Raw genomic sequence first — 8,411 nt, 5'->3', positions numbered from 1 at the left:
TATGAACAAGATCTTTGCTTGTGGATGCTCCAAAGGTTATGAACCTTGAGATCAGAGGATGGGTCCCAGTCCATGAAAGATGCAGAGGGATTGTTCACTGATGAGTGCCGTGCAACGCTCGATGGTGAAGGAGGATTGTCACTGCATGACCACCACGTCCCTACAAAGCTTCAACATCAACTGAGAGGTACCAAAGTCATGTTTTTGAGCCGGAATCACTGAGAAAAAGATGATTGGCCCTGAAGGGTCCCTGAAGGTGTGAATGCTCAGATACATGGAAAGTTAGAGGAAATATTGCCCCTATGCGCAACTGTAAAAAAAAAAAGAAACAGCCCAAGAGGTGTCATTGATTGTTTTCTCTGTGTTGCTATTATGGTCTGCGCCTCACTCGGTAAGCTCCAGCTGCTGGTTGATGACACACACTTGAGTGCTTCCCTTCGGGGGTCTCCACCTTCCCCTCCTCTCTCACAATGTACTCTTCATGCTCTCTTTCACAGGCTCTCTTGCAGCCTCTAATCGTATTCATTCTAGCCTCTAAGCAGAAGCAACCTTTCCTCTGTGCTCCTGGCAGCTCTTCCTCCTTTTTCATGCGCTCGCCCGTCGTTAGTCACTGGCGTTACACTCCTCTTGTGTAGCAGCTACAACTGGGGTGGCGTGACCTTAGAATAAAATTCCCGATACTTTTCATTCAAAAAAGAGAAACTGTTGTAGTAGGTTTTAATCCATTTTCTACATTGTTTAAAGAGAAAAGCAAATGACAGTAACATCGGGTTCTTTGAAGATCCATCCATCCATCCATCCATCCATCCATCCATCCATCCATCCATCCATCCATCCATCCATCCATCCATCCATCCATCCATCCATCCATCCATCCATCCATCCATCCATCCATCCATTTTCTGACACCCCCCCAAAAAAAAAACAACAGAGTTGAGGGGATGGCAAACAGTCCATTTTACAAAAGTAACACAATTACAGCTCATTGCTGCTTTTGTATTCCGTGTATTAGCCTCAGGCAAGGTTTATTATCTTCTCCCTCACGTGTCGGCACCGGCAAGTAGAATCAAATAAAATCACTAAAATATCCCTGACATTTTCCATTTCAAGGTTGTTTTTGTCTCTAATGAGAATGCATTTTACAGGGCACCAGCCATTCCAGCGTGCAGCTAACAACAGTAAATTGGGCCCACTCGGTAGCATGATACTTCTCCATTATGGCTTGCCATTTGGTGAATGTCACTAAACTTGCCATTCACTTCTTGCTCTTATTAGAATGTAAACACAAGCAGGTAGCTATAAACAAAGCGATGACCCGTTTGTGTTTCTTCCAAGTGAGAGTGACACACAGCAATTAAGATCATTCATCACTATTATATTTCCAAAGTGGCCGGTTATCCCGGCCGACACGCTATCTCGTGTACGCTCTAATGCGAAACCTTCCACTGCAGCCCACAGAGCTCTGCGAAACACCCTGGTTCTTTTAATCGCGTACTTTGTCAGCCGACTAATGATGATTCATAGCCACAGTGCGAGTGAGACTCGGCTGTTGTGGCCCGAAGGTGAAAGTAGAAGCTTGCAAAATAAGCACACGCTTTGGAATAATGTTCATAGAAACGGTACAGGGAGCCTGCTGTGTGCTTACTTTTAATATTTGGATCCCTGGCAGTGGGTGTATTCATTGATCGATTGACTTTGTGTTTTATTACGTGGTTATTCTGTCATTGCTTTGCACGCTTGACATGAATTGATTTGGCTTGTGAAGCCTCCAGAGCAAGTAAATCATAATATAAAGTGACTTGTTTAAAATGATTTCCATTTCCACTCCATGAGGTGTCTTTTTCCTCACAGCCTGCTGTGTTTTGTTCTTGCTTGGATTGAATTGCTGTGTGTGTGTGTGTGTGTGTGTCTGTCGTATGTGTTATCCTTCAGTCTTCCTGACAGATTGAAATCCTGTGAAAACGCTCTGTCAAAAAGACACTCTGCCAAAGCCTTGACAACCACATCACCTTCTCCTTAGCCTTGCTGATGATCCCTTTTGTGCAATAAAACAGGAGTAAGAAACATACACTTCATTTTTAACCCAGTTTAACATCTTGTAGATGGTTTTTAGAAAGAAACTTTTAATACCAATGAACTGAATTGAGTTAGCTCCTCCCGCTAGACGTTGATTGACAAGCTGGCAAATATGGAATTATTCTCCAATAATTGATCTCAGTGGGAAGTTTTTGCTCTGTTTTTGTCAGACCTGGAACAAATGATGATCCCCGAGTAATGTCTTGCCATGATTTTTTGATATGACCATGCCCCAGCGGTTCTATAAGCTTATATCAACTTCCCTCCCCTCGACTGTAAAATGCGAATGGAAGCTCGGGGAAATCCCTCCCCATTAATTGTAAAGTGAAGGATGTTTCAGCCCACTTACAGCTCCTCAACCTTTCTAATGTTGATCATTGACACACTCCTAGACTCCTTGACTGTGTCAGTTGGCATATCCCAGATCTAATTATTACGGCTTGTGTGAATAACAATAACGTGCTTGTGTTGTTAAAGCCATTAGTCTGAAAGCTTTGCATGATCTAACAATGTCCAAACAATACAAAATGTCTAAATAATCTCTTGGAAAGCTATATGTGACACAACAATCATGTCATCAAAACAATGACTCCCCCAATTACACACATTGTTAAAACAATCCCTCTCAAAGCTACACGTGGCCTAAAATGTACACATCAGTGTATCCACACATTCGATAAATTAATGAATTAAATTAAATTCGACTTTTTTCATACACCGTGACCATGTTTGCTTTTTTTTTTTTGTAATGAGCTTCATTAATTGTTCAATTCTGTTGATAACCAAGCATATGATTGTTATGCCACACGTAGCTTTGAGAATGGTTGTTTTGATTATATGAGTTATATTTGACCTCATTTGCATAGAGATGGCCAATTTGTCTGGCAAATATATGTTTACCTCATTTACGTAATTACGCGCAAATAATACCGGTGCGCTGAGACACGTACTACATCTGCTGGCCTGTGTTGGTGAGGCAGTTAACCATCTGCATGTGCTTTATGAATTAGATGGTGTTTGCTTCATTTTTAGCGGTTAGCAAAAAGCTACGCAATCCTGGGCGAAGAAGCAACCTTGCTATGCTGTGATGGCGCAATTGGGTTGTGTCTAGTCTTGATTTTGAATGCATGACGCCATGTTGGGAACAGATGTAACGTCAAGTTTGAGTGATACGCCACATGGCTTGCCTATTGCCTAATCGGTCTTTTATTCTTATTTATTTTTTAATCATGAGAAGACCTTAATAAGCTGCCGTAGGGGACGAGAGGGGGAACAAAAGGCAGACCAAGAGCGAGCGCGTCAGCCCCGCCTGCTTCGTCACTCAACATTAAGATATCAGCTATATCTATTTAATTACCATCCCATGGAAGATTGCGAGAAGGACATATTTGTCAGAATTTGACCAAGAATATGACTGTGCTTGTTGGCACTGGCTAAATAGTGGATTGCATTTACTGACAAAAAGCTGTTTTTGCTTTTATTGTGGCGTACAAAAGCGGCATGGAGCTGCTATTATTTTAGAAAGTGTCACTGAGCGTTAAGGATGAGCCCAAAAAAAAAAGCCTGCATGCCATTTTGTCTCTGAGACATCGTCCGTCCTCGGGCCTACGGATCTGTTGAGCGCCAAGCTCCCGCTGTTCCTGTAATGAGGAAGGGCCTAATAGTGAGTTGTGCTCAGAGGGTACAGGAGTGTGTGTGACCAGATAGCTGGGTCGTTTCAGCTGCTGAGCGAGCCTTCTTCATTATCTTGACGTGAGAGGGAGTCGTATTAATTACGCCATCACGTGCCCAGACAGGGGTTCACAGCGTCACATGCATGCAGTTGACAAGGAGCCCTTTAAATCATGACAATTGTGACATTTAGGCCTCGCATATTGAAAGCGTTGGACCAAGTCGAAACTCAACTTTTTTTTCAACCGTCATCATCATCATCACCATCACCATCATTGACCCTTAAAGCTGCCGAGTTAAAAATGAACCGATTCAGAAAGTTGGATCTATTCGACCCTAGTTTGGGTTGCTTTGCAAAAAATTGTTGGGTTGTTTTGTACAAAAAATGGTTGTTTGGTCAAATTGTCTCAACTTCCTGGGTCTGCCCAATTTGTAACCCAAATTGAGTTGTTTTATTGAGTTGGCATTGGTTGTGCATTGGCTGTGCCCTGACTTGACCCCAAGGACAAGCGCTACAGGAAATGGATGAACAGAATATTTTCTTTTCAATGTGGTTGTACCAATTGGAGATGGCTGCTCTGTCTACCAACAGACGGCAAGGTGGAGCATTTGTGATGAGTGGTGCTGAACTGCTCCTGGTGGATCTGGCTCAGCAGCCCCTCGCCGCATCGCTGTGTGGGAGGAACGCCGCCATTACGCCTCGCCGGCTGCACCTGCTTCCAACATTACCTCTCGCACGTCCGTGGGCGAGCATTCATTTCCGGCCGCGCTCGCACACGGGGGATAATTGTGATGATTTGTATTGATATGGCTCTGGGAGAAAAGTGGAACCCTCTGGCCCAGGATAGAAAGTAAACTTTGATCAGGGAGGCATCACAAGCAACACATTTGCGCGTTGCGCTACATGTATTTAAAAATCCTTTTAAGTGTTGATAAAAGCATCTAAACAGTTCTTTTGTGGAGTAGCGGAGGAGCCGCCGTCCCGTGATGATGACGATTACGCGAGGCCTGGAATGGAAGATTCCCATTTAATTTATTTCCTTGCATTGATTTTCCACCCGGCGCTTCTTGCTTCGGCAACTCGCCGTTTCTTTAACTCAAGAGCCCAGGAAATTTCTCGCAACTCGTTACGGTAAAATCAAGCATGGAGCTCGGTGGAAAGAGCCCGCTCTTGGAAAGTGCATGCGTGTCATTTTTGAATTGCTGACCTCATTTTTTTTTTCAAAATGATTTTGTTCTGCTCTCAACTTTTTCCTGAATAATTCCTGAATGCTGTGCTGAAGGTTTGTTGTGTGTTTCAACTATCAGAGAGCGTGTTAGAAGTGTTCAAGGGTGATTGTGACTTGCCGCTGTAAACAGCAAAAGTGTGGGTGTTGCAACATTCCATTGGGGAGAGAGGGGGACAGAGAGGAACATCACTCAGCTGGGCTTCCATTGCCCTCAGAAATGCATAACATCCCAATTGTGCAAAGGCAGACTGGTCAGAAATTCTGAAAAAGCTCTCAAATATTACAAAAACGTTTTGATGTTTTTATGAGATGTTTCTTGAGATGTAACGGTAAAGAAGTATATATCGCGTTTTGGGATTTTCTCACAGCAAGGACCGCTGCTGAGGACCAGCAGGGACTTTCCCGCATCTGAGTTGAGACCACGCCACTTTTTTCCCAAGCCTTTCCAGGCCATCCCGGTAGGGGCCGTGTGGGTCACCGCAGGGGGTGATACTGAGCGCCCTGAACCTTATCTTCAAGGCCGTCCTGGAAACCCTAAATTGACATTTACTAGGATCATTTCACAGCTAGAGCTTGAACTTAAAGTAGAGCAAATTGCACGTGCTGATTTCGACTTTAATGCAGTAGTGGCTTACCAATAGAGAACGCTGCCCCTGCAATCACTTAGAAAATCAGATCAGTAGCTCTTTTCTAGTGCAAAAGATAGGTACATGGTGGGGGGCAAGATTTTTGTGCCCAGAATAAAATCAATTTACAGTACATACAAAGACCCTTCCACCATGGGGTCTGTGAATCAAAATTTGAATCGCCAGTTAATGCCGTACTACATAAGCGTTCACAAAAATAAAACATGAAATCACAGCAAGGAGGCTGACAAAAGCAATCACATCTGCATTTCTTGAATAATATTCTAAAAACAACCACATCTGCATTTCTAAAATAATATTCGGTGGCACATTTGAATGTGCGCCTTTGTCACTGACAGTGCCTGAGGCAGAAGTGTCTCTAACATAGCAAAACAAATATATTGCATTTCACTCACCGGGACCAAACGATGCACATGAGAGGAACTATAGTTATAGAGTGCTTTTAAAGAAAAATAAAATGCTTTCTGGACATTAAAGAACAAGTAAAAGCACAAATATATGACAAACTCAAGTAAAAAGGAGTTAATAAAACGAGACAGTAAATTCACAATAACAGACTAAAAGCTATTTAAAAGCCAAGTGCATCCTTGAAAGGGATTTAATGATTAAAGATTACGTGTGTGCGTGTGTGTGCGCGTGTGTGTGTGTTTCCCACAAGGTGAGGATATTAATGATCGCCTGTCAATCATATATCATAATTGATCATCTTTATAATGCTGCAAGCAGCAACGACCTGAGCATTTTGCGGCCCCTCAAAAGGCGATTCGTTTGTTACCGACGATAAAAAGTTTCTTGGCATCATGAAATATTTTGCAACTTCCTCACTCACTCACTCACTCTCTCTCTCTCTCTCTCTCTCTCTCTCTCTCTCTCTCTCTCTCTCTCTCTCTCTCTCTCTCTCTCTCTCTCTCTCTCTCTCGCTCTCTCGCTCTCTCGCTCTTTCTCTCTCTCTCTCTCTCTCTCTCTCTCTCTCTCTCTCTCTCTCTCTCTCTCTCTCTCTCCCTCCCTCCCGGCCCTGTCTCATCAAATTGTGCAAGCTTTTTTCTCCTGCAACGCAATCACACTTTGAAGATCATCAGACTATGAAAAATGATGATTGCAGCATGCATGACAGTTCTTCATAACTTGCTCCTTATTTTTTTTAATCTTTTAGTGTCTGTAGGGTGGTGGGGATATGAACCGTTGAGTTACTCCTGTTGTACGTGTGCGGCATTTCTATGTGAGTCATTGTCATCACTTTATTTCAACCTTATTAAATGTTGCACAATTGCTTGAAGTCAAATTTGAACGTTTCGTATAATCAGTGACAGAAACCACAATTAAACACTCTGGTCCTCACTGTTGCATGTAATTCAAACCTCAAGATTTAGAATTGGATTTGTGGTAACAAGTCTGCAATGACCAAGATGATTTCAGCAGCCTCCGTTCAGCTCATTCAGTTGTACCCAAAAGTGAAAAGTGTTTCCAGCTCAGCGCACATTTTATATTTTGTTGATTTATCTCAGATGATGAGGAGTCATATTGAGGCCGCTGAGAATTACCTTCAAACCGAAGCCTAAGAATCATTTGGATGCTCCGCAGGAGTGTCATGAACAGAAGCGATTTTTTTGTATCGTTGCCGTGACAACCGTAGATCGACTTTCTTAAGTTGATGATGCACACACCTTCAGAATATCTGCAGGGGTGCACCACCATTCAGAAATTCTGATTCTTTAACAATGAGGTTAACGTTGCCTTGAAGTCCGTTAGCTTAATGCTAAAACCAAATGGGAAATGACATACATGGGCTAATGAATAACAATTATTTGGCAGACACTTTAAGCAACACAAACGGTGGAGCAACACAGGTGAACGGACAACATTTCTATACATTTCATTGGGGATTGATGATTTTATATACAATTGAGTAGACATGTGACAACCTATATGTCGTTTGGAAAAGGTTAAAGACTTTCAAAAGCATCTGAAGGTCCGTATGATTCTAACTATGCAGGTGTGCATTCAAAACGACCATAAAAACATTGTCCAGCTCTTCCCCTCACTAATCTCCAGCACAGAAATATATGCATTTATCACATCCAGCCTCGCTCCGCGTTTTTTTCCTCCAAAACCCTCCAGAAACTTTCGCTCATCCAGAACTCAGCCGGCTGCCCCGTCCTCCAAAACCTCCACTGGCTCCTGATTGGTTAACGCACAAACTTCAAAGTCTTTCCTCTCAGCTTCAAAGCACTTCATCCTCAGGCAGCTTCCAATGTCACTGACCTGCTACACCACCACACAGCCTCCTCTCTTCTGATTCAAACTTTTTATCCTAGGGGTTATCTTTTTTTTTTTTTTTAACACAAACTACCACTTCAAATAAATACTTGGGCTTTCTTGATACTACCAGATGAGCACTAAAGTAAAAGAGCATATTACACCCAAGCTAATTGAATGTGAATATTATGGGGGAAAACGTAAAGTGGTGGTATAATGAACCATTATTAGAAAACAAACAGTGGAGCAACACATGTAAACAGACAATACTCAATACTCATATATATTTGTGTAGTTATATTGTTGAGTCAAAAGCAGTTTTGGCCTCTCTAGGTGCACGTTTTTATTTAGACACAAGAGGGTGCCGTTGAGTGGGTTCTGTGGGCTGTAATTAGACCTACCTGGTGCACCTGTGGACAGCTTCCACCAGGTAGAAGTTGAGCAACCAGGTAAGCTAGTTGGTGCATGGGGAAGGCAGACCTGCATTGGTGAGTTGTATAGCAGTGCTTTCATTACCTCAATTTAATTTACG

General features: G+C 42.7%; 1 protein-coding gene across 2 annotated transcripts in view; it reads left to right on the top strand.

Moving 5' to 3' along the window:
* The window catches only part of cpne5a (copine Va), a 61,012-nt gene continuing 52,601 nt past the window's right edge, over positions 1 to 8,411 (top strand). For both annotated transcript variants that reach the window (XM_049753101.2, XM_049753099.2), the window contains exon 1: positions 1 to 187. The gene's annotated coding sequence lies outside the window, so the exon portion shown is untranslated. The remainder of the gene's footprint in view (positions 188 to 8,411) is intronic.

Source organism: Syngnathus scovelli, chromosome 2, assembly GCF_024217435.2.
Source record: "Syngnathus scovelli strain Florida chromosome 2, RoL_Ssco_1.2, whole genome shotgun sequence".
Taxonomy (NCBI): domain Eukaryota; kingdom Metazoa; phylum Chordata; class Actinopteri; order Syngnathiformes; family Syngnathidae; genus Syngnathus; species Syngnathus scovelli.
The sequence above is the reverse complement of the archived record's forward strand: the minus strand, read 5'-3'. Positions and strand labels throughout refer to the sequence as shown.